The sequence below is a fragment of the Cricetulus griseus genome, chromosome 4 (genome assembly GCF_003668045.3).
Source record: "Cricetulus griseus strain 17A/GY chromosome 4, alternate assembly CriGri-PICRH-1.0, whole genome shotgun sequence".
In the NCBI taxonomy this organism is placed as follows: Eukaryota; Metazoa; Chordata; class Mammalia; order Rodentia; family Cricetidae; genus Cricetulus; species Cricetulus griseus.
In genome coordinates this window covers 156,153,507-156,167,092 of record NC_048597.1, presented here as the reverse complement: position 1 = coordinate 156,167,092, position 13,586 = coordinate 156,153,507, and positions in this window count along the sequence as shown.

Sequence of the window (13,586 nt, the reverse complement as noted above, 5' to 3'; positions counted from 1 at the left end):
TTGAGACAGCGTGTATGTAGCCTTGGCTGGCCTTGAACTCAGAGATCTCCCTGCCTCTGCTTCCCAAGTGCTGGGATTAAAGGAATGGACCACTATATCCAAAGACTGTGCCCATTTTTAATAGAAATATTTGTTCTTATTTTATATATAGGTCTATCTTCATTTAAAGGAAAAACAAAAAGAAACAAACCTAAGCCTGGAGCTGATGATCCCTGTGTTCCCTCTACTTAGGAGAACAGACCAATGAAGTTGGGTTTCTTCTCTCTCTAGGTTCCCTAGGGTATACATATTATTGATCATAGGCAGAGGACCAGCTCACAAACAGGGCCCTCGCAGTTATTTATGGGGATCAGTCTCCCATCATATAAATGACAAGCCACTTTGGCCTTGTTTGAGACAGGGTCTCACTATAGAGTGGTGGCTAGCCTGGAACTTTACATAGAGAAAGCAGGACTAGAACTCACAAAGTTTAACCTACCTCTGCCTCTGCCTCCCAAGTACTGAAAGCATACATCACCAAGCCCAGCCCCTTCTTATGATCCCCCTTGGCACAAGCCCTGCTCATACTAGGTCCAGAAGTCAGTATAAGGGGAGTGGTAGCTGGGTTGCAGGGGTCCCTAATGTTGTACATAATAAAACCCAAGAGTGTTTGGTATGTTCCGTGAAGCAGCCATGTGGAGCGCTCTCCTGGGTGTGGCTGTGACTCATTCCCCCAACGTAGGTTCCAGGTCTGTATACAGAGCCCAGCTTTGGGCAGCCACGAGTTCTGGGTGGAACCCTGGAGCCAAAGAGCCGGGAAGGGGAGCGGGCGGCCCTTTGCTGGAATCGAGCAGCTCCCTCTACTGGCCAGTTAGGGGAGCCACCGTGCTTCCGTGTGTCGCTGAATCACGACGGATGTCACAGGTGTGCCAGTGAATGAGTGTCCATTTCGGCTTTGGCCAGTAAAAGTGCAGCATGGATATAAGCACGAAGATCCCTGTTTCTGATGCCACGTCGAGTGCCAACGCTGCCCGAGGCTGTTTTTGGAAACTACCCACAACCGCATCTTATAATAAAATTTACTTTTGGAAGGTGGGGAGAGGGCGCCCAGGACTGCTAGTTAGGTGAGTTTAGCCACCTCCCTGACTCTGGAGTGATCAGAATGCACAGATCATGCTGGCACTCCCCTCCAGCGTGCACTAGCCCGAGTAGGTGGACGCCGTTCAGGGGAAATTCTGTGGAAGGGACTCTAAACTCTGAAGCAACTAAGGACCCAAGAAAGGGTTAACTTCAAGCCCACAGTGACTTCAATCATTGGCTCGGGGCACTGTCAGTCAGAGTTCTGAGGGTGGGGTTTTCGAGGCTGCAGCCAGATTGCCCAAAGCCCCTCACTAGCCTCTGCCCCCCCCCCCATCATCTGACCGCTGGACTGTGCCCACACTGTGCCTGTCTTGGTGGAGACACCTTTCTGGGCCCTGGATGAGGCGCGGATACGGGCATCCTGGCTTCCCCGCTCTCTCCAGCTGCCTGGCTTCCTGATAGATGGTGATTATTATATAATAGACTTTCTGGACAGAGCCGTGCCAGCGCTGGGAACACTGCCCCTCCTCGAAGCCTGCCTTAGGGCCTGGCATCTGCCGCACCGACCTTACCGCCCAGCTGTGCCGACGTCCCCAGCACCGCCTCCTTCCGGGAGCGGGAGACCCCAAGAGCCACCTTCCCTAGTGGCCAAGAAGCCGCATCCTGGGATGGGGCGTGCTCAGGCTGGGAGTCAGGCCGGCGCCCCGCAGGTCTTAGGGTCGGCCTGCAGAGCGAGTCCTTTCCAGCGCCTCTTAAGATTGTGGAGTCCACCTGGCCCCTCCAACCTGAACTTGGAACTTGGGAACCAATAGAGGTGGGGCTAGGGGGCGCTGGGGCCAGGGTCGGAAAGGGAAAGGAGTTTGGAAAAGCTTCGGGGGCAGGAAACTCCAGGCTGGGCGAGGGGGCCCGACAGGGGCAGGGGGGAGGGACTTTTATCCTGACAGGGCTCCCGCCTCCTCCGACTGGAGGGTTTGGAAAAACTGAGCAGGCAGCCAAGGCTTGGCTGGAAATCCTGCAGCCCACCCTCCTGGGGACACAAAGCTGGAGGGCGGGGGGCGGCCAGGGCGGGGGAAGAGAGCGCAACCCCGGGGAGGGCAGGGCCCCTTTTGGGGCTGGGGGCCCAGGGGCCAGGTCCCTAGGGAGGGGGTTCCTGGCGCTGTCTCCCTGCAGTCTGCTTCCCCCCGTCTCCTTACTCCCCCACCTTCCCCCTCTCCCCCCACCCCTCTGGCTCCAGTCTTGCAGATTGCGGGCAGACTTAACTCCTAGCGTGCCAGCCTGGTGGACTTGGAGGTGGTGACACTTGATTCACGAAGGAGGGAGGGACTCCGGACCCCACTCCCCCAGTTTAACACGTTAAGGCCCGGAACGCAATCCCGGAACTTCGGCTGATCTGAGCCCTGAAAGGTTGCCAGTAACTGGAGGAACGACGCGACGCGCAAAGCCGGCACCTGAGAGCTGCCGAATCCGGTGCGCTCTCGAATCTGGTCTTAACTGCCTACCTCTGGCTCCCACCCTCTATTATCTTTGCTTCAGTCGTTGGCTACTTCCCTCCCCTCCCTCTAGCTCAAGTCTCTTGACAGATTGATGGCTGCAGAGAGGCGGAAGTCTGGATTTTGAAGCTGCTAGAGCCGTCTCCCCTAAAGCTTGTCCTAGGAGTTCCAGCGCAGGTGACCACTTCCTTTGCCTCTCTTGCAACATGCAGGGCTTTTCACTGTTCTGAGAGGTCACCTACCCATCTGAGTCAGAGTCTCCCCAAGCTCCAGCTAGGACAAGGACAGGGGTCTGAGTTGCAGGAAACCCTGACTTCACCTTTACCCTGGCCTCCCCACCCCAGGGCTGGACACCCTACCTCCGAGCAAAATTGGCCCCCAGTTCTGCTAAGAGTGACTGGCTGGGGGACGTACTTCAGACTAGACAGGAAGGGGTTAACGGAACTCCAAGTGAGAGCCAGGTGAGGGAGGCACCGCCCATCTTGGCCTCAGGTGAGAGTAGGTGGAGCTGGATGGATACCAACCTTAAGGGTTGCTTTTCTGCCCCCTTGTGGTTAGATCTGGCTTAACACTTACTAACAAAAACTATCCTCACTGGGGATGTTGTAGACTGGCTAGAGAGCTCCTCAGAGGTGTGGAAGAAACCACCATGATCTTTGCACTGCCGTCCCCACTCAGCCGGCGGCTTCAGCCGCTTCCAGATGTGCAGGGTAGGATCCGCCTCGTAGCACTCAAGTGCAGCGCTAGAGAGTATAAGCGGGAAGCCTCTCCCAAGTTCTCCATCTAATAGAGGGGTCAGTAGCAAGACTCCTCCTTGGCTGCTGCTTCTTTGGTGCCCCTGTCCTTCGCAGACCTCTCAGGCTCAGCGTCAAATGCAGACGCCTCCCGGGTCAGTAGCAAGACTCCTCCTTGGCCTTCACTTCCTCCTACTCCCGCAAGGCTGAGACTCTCTATGAAGAAGCCTCCCGGGCCAGGGAAGCCAATGACTTAGAAGGGCTAGCATCTCTCCCTTTCAATTGTCCTGCTTTCCTTCCTATCTTTAGTTCCCATTACCTTCTAGCTAAAATTCTTTTTTCCGAAAGTAGCTGGGGGCAGAGCAGTGTTGTATTGCCAGGTCCTGAACCTGGGGTCTCTTTGTGCTAGGCAACACTTTACCACTGAACTAAATCCCTAGACCTCTTCTTACTCCCTTTAAAATTTTAGCAACAGGGTCTCACTAAGTTGCCCAAGCTAGCCTTGAACTCACTCTGTAGCTGAGGCAGGCTCTGAAATTGCAATTCTCTTGCTTTAGCCTACAAAGTAGGCGGATTCAGGCCTCTACCACCATACCCAGCTCTTCTTGTGACTTTTGACAATTCAGCCTTTATTTTCAGCACTCCACTGAACAACTCTGCCTGCTTAGTCACTAAGTACTGACTGAAGACCTACTATGTTCCAGGTGCTGGACTGGACACTAGATTTATGTTGGTGACAAGACAGATATGTGTAGCATGAATTCTAGGTGGTCTTAGTAAAAGCACAGAATCAGATATTGGGGTTAAAAGCCGAAGATCAGAGAAGCAAAGCGGCCAGCCACCAGAGAGTTCTCACCTCTACCAATGATCGAAGGGGTGATCCGGTCCTCAGACTGCATCTCCAGACTGTTCCAAACCTCAGACTGCTGAGCTCCTGTCTTCTCCAGCCTTATGTTCCACTCTAGTGCTGGGATTATAGGCAGATGTGGGATCCCAAGTGCTAGGATCACCTGTTTCTCATTTAGACTGATTCACTCTCAAACCCAGGGTGGCCTAGAACTCACAGAGATCCATGTTCCTTGTCTCCTGAGTCCTAGGATTAAAGGTATGTGACATCACTGCCTGACCTCTATGGCTGAGGCTACCTTTGCACATAATCTTCAGGTAAGCTTTTTTTGTGTGTGTGTGTGGGGGTTCCAGATAGGGTTTCTCTGTGGCTTTGGAGGCTGTCCTGGAACTAACTCTTGTAGACCAGGCTGGCATCAGACTCACAGAGATCCTCCTGCCTCTGCCTCCCGAGTGCTGGGAGTAAAGGCGTGGGCCACCACCACCTGGCAAGGTAAGCTTTTATTAGATCATAAAGTGTCACCACTTTTGTGTTGCCCTCACACAACCAGCAGTCTTGCTAGGACAGACAATACATTGAAAATTACAATTCAGTGTAAGAAGGGAGCTTAGGCTGCTGTCAGCAAAAATCCTATCCTTGAGTTAGGCCTAACAGGACGGCAACATCCTGTGAACGTCAGGGGGACAGTACACACCTTGCTGGAAGCCTACTGAGAGTGCAGCAGGAGATTTCTGCCAGATAGTTGAGATTTCTAAGATCTCCCTCTCTATGTTCTCCAAGGAAATAATTCTGAGGACAGAAGACTGGCCTGAAAGATATGGGGTCCTGCCATGATCACTTTCTAGGCCTGTTTCCTCAAATGTTAAAAACCAAGAGGGCTAGTGAGATAGCTCAGTGGATAAAGATGCCTGTTGCCAAGCCTCCCACCTGAGTCCAGTCTGAGGGACCCACATGGTAGTAGGAGGAGACTATCAAGTCTCACAAACTGTTCTCTGATATGCATGTGGAGACAGGCACTCCCCCCCCCAATAAAATGTTTTAGTGCTCACTTTGGCAGCATATATACAGAGAGAGAGAGAGTGTGTGTGTGTGTTACAGAAGTTAGCAAGGCCCCCACACAAGGATGACGTACAATTTTTTTTTTTTTTTTTTTTTTTTTGAGACAGGGTTTCTCTGTAGCTTTGGAGCCTATCCTGGCACTCACTCTGGAGACCAGGCTGGCCTCGAACTCACAGAGATCTGCCTGCCATTGCCTCCCAAGTGCTGGGATTAAAGGCATGTGCCACCAACGCCAGGCCAACACCCACTCATCTTTATCACTGATCCATTCCTACAGGCTTCATCATCCTGAAGAAAGCAATTCAGTTACAGGCTTGGCCACTGGTTGGCTTCATCTATTGTTTTAGGGAAAGAGGCCTGACTGACCTGGTACTCATTAAATAGCTCAGGCTGGCCCCAAGCTTCCTGTAATCCTTTTGTACCAGCCTCCAAAGTGCTGCAATTATGGGCCTGTACCATCATAACTGGCTGTTTGTTTTGAGTGAGGGTCTATGTAGCCTAGGCTGGCCTCAAACCTTCTCTACACCCCCAACTCCCACCCCCCAGCCTAACTGAGCTTAACTAAAACAGGTTTATACCACCACCCCAACTACTAACAGGCATGTGAAGGGAAAAACCACTTTAGTCAATACAAGATCCTTTTTTGAGATAGGGTCTCACTGTGTGTAGTTCAGGCTAATCTCAAACTCCTAGAGTGAAGAAATTCTCCCGACTCCTGAGAGTTCAGCCTATGAGGGCTCCCATCCACACATACAGGGTTTCTCTGGAACCAAAATGCCTCCAATTATGAGATCTGCCTGCCTCTGCCTCCTAAATGATGGAATTAAAGGTGGTGACCACCTGGCCTTACTGGTGGTATGACTCAAGGGTAGAGTGCCAGTCTAGCATGTTTGGAGTTCTGAGTTCAATCCCCAGCACAGGTAAACAGAGATAAACCTGAGAGATGCTGTCAGAGGCAGGGGCCCAGAAAAAGCTGAAGCTGCTTTCCTCCTCTCTTGGCCTGCTGCCCGATTGTTCTGCCAGCACTGCGTCTTGGAGACATAATTCCTGCCATTTAATCCTTGCGTTAAGGCTGGAGCCTCTCTGAGGTTGTGCTGAGAGCAGGGAGTACTCAAAGGATATGCTTACACACTGCTTAATTTGCTCTTCTGTGCAGCACTATAGAGCTGTCATTTTGAAGAGAGGGTTCACAGGGTGCTGACAGACTTATGCAAAATCACGTGGCTGGCAAGTGACAGCTGGGAGGTGACCAGACCTTCTAGATGCCCATCCAGACTCTTTCCACGATACCATGGCGATGCCTGCTTCCAACTTTCCGTTGGATTTCTTCCTGTGCCTGGCTCCTTTCCCTGTGGGGCCTTCAGAGCTGGAATGGCAGTCTTGGCCTCCTTATCTGGATCTTTCCCAGAGTGTGGGGTGCTCAGGGCTCCCAGTCCCCGCTTCTGTCTTGACATGTCTCTATTTATAAGCATGCGCTCTCTAGTTCATTCTATAATCACTAGAGTATAAAGAAAGCTGTGGGCCAGGCAGAGTCCGATTCCCAGCCAGACCCAAAGAACTCTGTGACATCAGACAAAAACTCTCCCCAGGCCTCATGAAGATCTATCAAGACCAGTAACTGGATCTAACTCCCAGGGCCTTTTTGACTCACAGTCCCAGGTTAGGAAGTGGTTCTAGAAGCCAGGCATGGTGATACATTCCTGTAATCCCAGTATTCAGGATCAGGAGTTCAAGGTCTGCTTCAATCAAAGCCAACAAGGGTTATGTGACACCATGTTTTTGCTGTGTGTGTGTGTGTGTGTGTGTGTGTGTGTGTGTGTGTGTGTGTGTGTGTGTGTGTGTGTGAGACAGTGTTTCTTTGTGTAGCCCTGGCTGACCTGGAAATGACACCATGTCTTTAACAACATCAACAAAAATATACAACATGAGGAATGGGCTGACATTTTTGTCTCTCTACCGAGTCCCACAGCCTCAGGGTCATATTGCAATATCTGCAGGAACAAGGGTGCTCCGTACTGGGGCACCCATACTCTGGCCTCATACTTGGTCCTGTGAAAATTATGGGACATGTGAACTGAATATATGTGAGGCCCCATAATTCAAGTATTAATAACAATAGCAGAAAAGAATCCCAGTTTTGGGGGCTGGAGGGTGGCTTGATGGTTATGAGCACTGGCTATTCCAGAGGATCCCTGTTGGAGTCTCAGCAACCAGATGGTGGCCCACATTCACCAGTAACTGCAGTCCCAGAGGATCTGACACCCTCTTCTGGTGTCTATAGGTACTGCACACAAAGTGGTACACGATCATATGTGCAGGCAAAATGCCCATATGCATAAAATAGAAATTTTTGTTTAAATTCCACTTGCTCTGAATGACCGGACATCTCTTCAGAGCCCACACTTGTATAAGTCCCTCTACCACTCTGTTCGACCTTGCAGCTATCACCAGAGAGTTGCAAACCCAAAGTACTTACTATATGGATTGGGGCTGCCCCTCGGGTTTTCTTTTTTCTTTCTTTTTTTGTTTTTGTTTTGTTTTTCAAGACAGGGTTTCTCTGTGTAGCCCTGGATGTCCTGGAACTTGCTCTGAAGACCAGGGTGGCCTTGAATTCAGAGATCTGCCTGCCTCTGCCTCCTGAGTGCTGGGATTAAATGGGTGCACCATCATGCAAACTCACCCTTCAGGTTTTCTTTTTTTTTTAATTTATTTAACTTTATTTTGTTTGTATTGGAATGAAGGTGTCATATCCCCTGAAACCAGAATTTCTACAAACAGTTGTGAGCTGCCATGTGGGTGCTGGAAATTGAACCTGAGTCCTCTGGAAGAGCAGCCTGTGTTCTTAACCTCTGAGCCATCTCTCCAGCTCCCCTTCAGGTTTTCTTACCTTCCTTTTTTCTTCCCCCATATTCCAAGACAAAGTTACTTTACCCTGTCTGCCTTGTCTAAACTCTTACCTCCTGCCTTCTCACTTCTCTATTTTAGAAGCCATGAAGAGCAAGACATAACAAGAGATCATATAAGATGAGGGATAAATTATCTTAATAGGCCAGGCGGTGGTGGTGCATGCCTTTAATCAGGAGGCAGAGGCAGGTGGATCTCTCTGTGAGTGTGAGGCCAGCCTAATCTACAGAGTGAGTTCCAGGACAGCTAGGGCTGTTACATAGAGAAACAGCATCGGAGATAAGATTTCTATTTATTTTTATTTTTTGGTTTTTTGAGACAGGGTTTGTCTGTGGTTTTGGAGGCTGTCCTGGAACTAGCTCTTGTAGACCAGGCTGATCTCGAACTCACAGAGATCCACCTACCTCTGCCTCCCAAATGCTGGCATTAAAGGTGTGCACCACCACCACCTGGCCAAGATTTTTGTTATATTACAGACAGGATCTCTCTATGTAGCCTTCATTGTCCTGGATCTCTCTACAAAGACCAGGCTGGCCTCAAATTCAGAGATCCACCTGCCTCTGCTGGGATTCATAAGCCACCACACCTGGCCTTTGGTTGTTATTGATAGGGTCTTGCTATAGAGCCTTGGCTAGCCTCAGATTTGCGACAAAGCCCAGGCTGGCCTTAAACCTGAGATCTTCCTGCCTCCATTTCTGCAGTGCTAGATACAAAGGTATGTACTGTACAGCTGGTTGTTCAGTACATTTTTTTTTTTATCCAGTAATATGTAACTTGGGTACCTGTCTTCAAAGTAAGATGGGGGCAATCACAGAACAACAAAAGACACTAAATAATGAGAATTTTATGCAGTAGGTGGCGATGTTTGGTGGGGGGACTGTCCTCAGACCTGATGGAGAGTGAGGAAACAGATCTAAGTCTGGAATGTGGCCAGGTAGGGTTAGGGGAGCACAGAGGGCTGGATGACTAGGCAGCAAAGACAGGGACAATCTCGGTGGGATTGGACCTCAAAGACCAGCTACCTTATTCAAATCTTTTCTGATGCTGCACTTCCTGCCAGCATCTCTGGCAAGCAGTGCTCCAGAACCATCTTGAACAGCTCCAGCAATGGGGAGCTTCTGGCCTCTAAGGCAGCTCTCTCCACTGTGTCTATCTGCTTTTCCCTCCTCTGACCTGAACTCCCTTCTCCCAGTGATCCCCACCGACCTGAGCCACATACACACTTGCAACTCTGAGAGTCATACAGTGGACATCTTTTATAGCCCTCCACATACTTGACTTTAGCAATAACCAATCCCTCCCCAGAAACCCCTTTTGAAACAAAACCTCATGTACCCCAGGCTGTCAGCAAACTCAGTATGCAGCTGAAGATCACAAGATGACCTTCAGTTCCTTTGAGTGTGTATATATTTATTTTTGTGGTTTTTCAAGACAGGCTTTCTCTGGGTGGTCCTGGCTGTCCTGAAACTCACTCTGTAGATTAGGCTGGGCGTGAACTCAGAGATTCACTTGCCTGTCTCCTGAGTGCTGGGAGTAAAGGTGTGCACCACCATCCCCTGGCCTTAAAAAACATTTTTTTTTTTTTTATGATAAGGCTTCTTTGTGTAAAATTCCTGACTGTCCTGGAATTCTCTTTGTGGATCAGGCTGGCCTCAAACCCATTGAGATCTGCTTGCCTCTGCCTCCCAAGTGCTGTGATTAAAGGCATGAGCCACCACTGCCTAGCCTTAAAAAACATTATAAAAAAAAGTATGAGTGTCTGCCTGTGTGCCCCATGTGTGCCTGATACCCCAAGAGGCCAGAAGAGGGCATTGGGCCCTCTGGAACTACAATTACAGACAACTTGGAGTCACCATGTGGATGCTGAAAACCAAACCCAGATCCTCTGCAAGAGCTCTTACCCATTGAACCTTCTCCCCAGTCTCTTGCCTTGTGTTTGGAGAAATAACCTCTCACTGACTGGTCTGGCTGGCCAGTGAGTCCAAGGATTGCCTGTTTCCAGCCCTGGCACTAAAAGCGTGTATTAGCTGGGTAGTGGTGGCACATGCCTTTAATCCCAGTACTCAGGAGGCAGAAGCAGGCAGATTTCTGAGTTCCAGGCCAACCTGGTCTACTGATCGAGTTCCAGGATAGCCAAGGCTACACAGAGAAACCCTATGTATTTAAAGAAAGAAAAACCACATAACACTACAGCTGAGTTTTTTTTTTTTTTTTTTCCCAAAACAGGGTCTATGTAGCTCTGTCTGGCCTGGAATTCACTATGCAAAGACTTTTTTTAAGTTTTTTTTCTTTGATACATATGAGTATTTTTTTTTAAGATTTTATTTATTTATTATGTATACAACATTCTGCCTCCACGTATGCTTGCAGGCCAGAAGAGGGCACCAGATCTCAGTACGGATGGTTGTAAGCCACCATGTAGTTGCTGGGAATTGAACTCAGGACCTCTGGAAGAGCAGCCAGTGCTCTTAACCTCTGAGCCATCTTTCCAGCCCTATATATGAGTGTTTGCCTTCATGCAAATCTGTATGCAAAATTTCCACAGAGGTCAAAAGAGGGCATTGGATCCCCTTGAACTTGAGTTACAAATGGTTGTGAGTCACATATGGGTGCTGGGAACAAAAGCCAAGTCCTCTGGAAGAGCAACAAGTGTTCTTACCCACAAAACCATCTCTCCTAGAACTCACTCTGTAGACCAGACCATCTTTGAACTCACAGATCCACCTGACTCTGCCTCTCCAGTGCCAAGATTAAAGGCATGCGCCACCACAGCCAGCCAAAGCCTGCTTTTCATTTTATTTATTTATTATTTATTTATTTATTTAGAGATAGTTACTCTTTGTAGCCCTAGCTGTCCTAGAACTCTCTATAGAGTGAGCTAGCCTCAAACTCAGAAATCTGCTGGCCTCTCTGCCTCTGGAGGGCTGAGATTGAAGGTGTGTGCCACCACTGGCCTGCTTGTTTTTAATTAAAAAAAAAAAATCAACTTTGTGCCAGGCATGGTGGACGTTAGTCCCAGAACTAGGGAGGCAGAGGTAGGTGGATCTCTGTGAGTTTGAGGCCAGACTGGTCTACAGGGGGAGTTCCAGGCAATCAAGACTCCACAGAGAAACTTTGTCTCGAAAACCAAACAAAACCTACTGTGTGTGTAAATATGTGTGTGTGTGTGTGAGAGCATGCGTGCACTCTAGAACAAATGTCATGGAGTGTATGTGGAGGTCAGAGGACAGTTTTGTGGGATTGATTCTCTCCTTTATTTTCTACTTACCATGCGTGATCCCCAGCAAGGTATAAAACTGAGCAGGGTCGGCCTGTGCATGTGGCATATACCTTTAATCTCAGGAGGCAGAGCCGGCAGATCTCTGTATGAGTTCAAGGCTAGCCTCATCTACAGGCCAGACTAGGCAACAAAGACAGACCCTGTTAAAAAAACAAAATTGTCTGGCGTTGGTGGTGCACACCTTTAATCCCAGCACTCTGGAGGCAGAGGCAAGTGGATCTCTGTGAGTTTGAGGCCAGCCTGGTCTCCAGAGCGAGTACCAGGATAGGCTTCAAAGCTACACAGAAAAACCCTGTCTCAAAAAACAAAAACAACAAAAAACAAAAACAAAACAAACAAAACAAAAACCACAACTGAGTATGGTGGTGCTCTCAATAATCCCAGCACTAAAATGTTGAGGCAGAAGATCAGAAATTTATAGCTGGGTCACAGAAGCGGCCCATCAGTAAAGCAATCCCTCTAATCTAATGACCTGAATTCAATTCCTGGAACCTGAGTAAAGGTAAAAGGAGAGGACCAACTCTACCAAGTTGTCCTTTGACCCTCACATCCACACATCGTACACATACACAGAATAATAAATAGTTTCCTTTAAAGTTCAAGGTCTTGGGTACATATTGTGTTTTAAGCCAGTCTAGGCTACACCAGACCCTGTCTAAATAAATAAATGGAATTTGATTTCAGCTTCCATATTATGCTGATGGCTCGCTCAGAACCGTGGTTCTGTTTCACCAGGATAGCTTTTATGCTGTGTCTGCCCCACTGAGTGTTGGAAGATCTCAGAACATTTCTTGTTAGGTTTCTGCACCAGTCCACATCTGGAGCTGATGTTTGGATTCTTACCCTGTCTTTTGTTGTTTACTGCCCCTTTATTCTCGTATCTGAGAAATGGGATACTGCATCACTATATATATCCCATTAATAAAGACATTTGACCAGGTATGGCTGAGCACACTTTTAATGCCAGCACTTTGGAAGTTGGAGGTAGGAGGATCAGGAGTTCAAGGTCATTCTCTACACAAGAAATTTGAGGCCATCTTGGGCTACATGAGGAGGCCCTTGACTGTGGAGGGGACATAAAGAATTTTAGTTGATAGAGATGAAGACAGACAGGCAGCATACAAATGTTCAAGTTCATACCAGTTCATGTCATATTGAGAAATAGCAAGATCTATGTAGGAGACACTGTATGTGGGAGGGGCTAGGATCAGATGAGCCTCAGAGTCTATCCAGAGAATAAGGAATCAGAAAGTCTCAGAAGCCTTTTGAGTTGGGAGAGCCATGTGAGGACAGTGAGGTGTAGCAAAAAAAATTAAAAAATAAAAAAATTACACTAATTTTGGAGAGCTCCAAATCTGGATTTGAGTCCCAGCTTTTGGCTGACTAGCTTGGGTGAATTAACCACTCTTGAGCTCCAATGTCTTCTTGGATAATGGAATAATAACTATCTGATCAAATATTCTGATGAGGTGAGGTATCTCGTATGAAGTGGCTAGAACACAGTAGCTGTGTTCAATAAATAGTAAAGAAGACAGAGCGCTAAGGAGAAAGGGATAGAAGGTGTGTTTGAGACAGGTCTGGCTTCTGAAGTGTGGCTGTGAGCGTGCAGAATGGCTTGTGGGATGCTTGATGTAGGGTAACATAAGGGAAGCTGTCATAACAAGGGTATGAATGCCCTCCCCAGGAAAACTGATTATGGAGAATAACAGGGTCACAGGTAGCAATCCTCTACCTTAGTATCTGAGAAATTGGTCACTATACCCCTCCCCAGTCAGGGCCTCATGTAGCCCAGGCTGTCCTCCAACTCCATATGTGTGGAGAATGACCGTGAACTCCTGATCCTCCTACCTCCACCTCCCAAAGTGCTGGCAATATAAACGTACACTGAGGGCTGGAGAGATGGCTCAGAGGTTAAGAGCACCATCTGCTCTTCCAGAGGTCCTGAGTTCAATTCCCAGCCACCACATGGTGGCTCACAACCATCTATAATGAGATCTGGTGCCCTCTTCTGGTGTGCATGCATGCAGCTAATTGTATACGTAATAAACAATAAATAAATAAATAAATCGTACACTGCCATGCCTGCCAAAAATCTTTATTAACAGGTTATGTGATGATACAGTAATCCCATTTTTCGTATACAAGGCTAGAGGGATAATGAGGTGGGTGTTTTTTTTGTTTGTTTTGGTTTTTTTGAGACAGGTTTTCTCTGT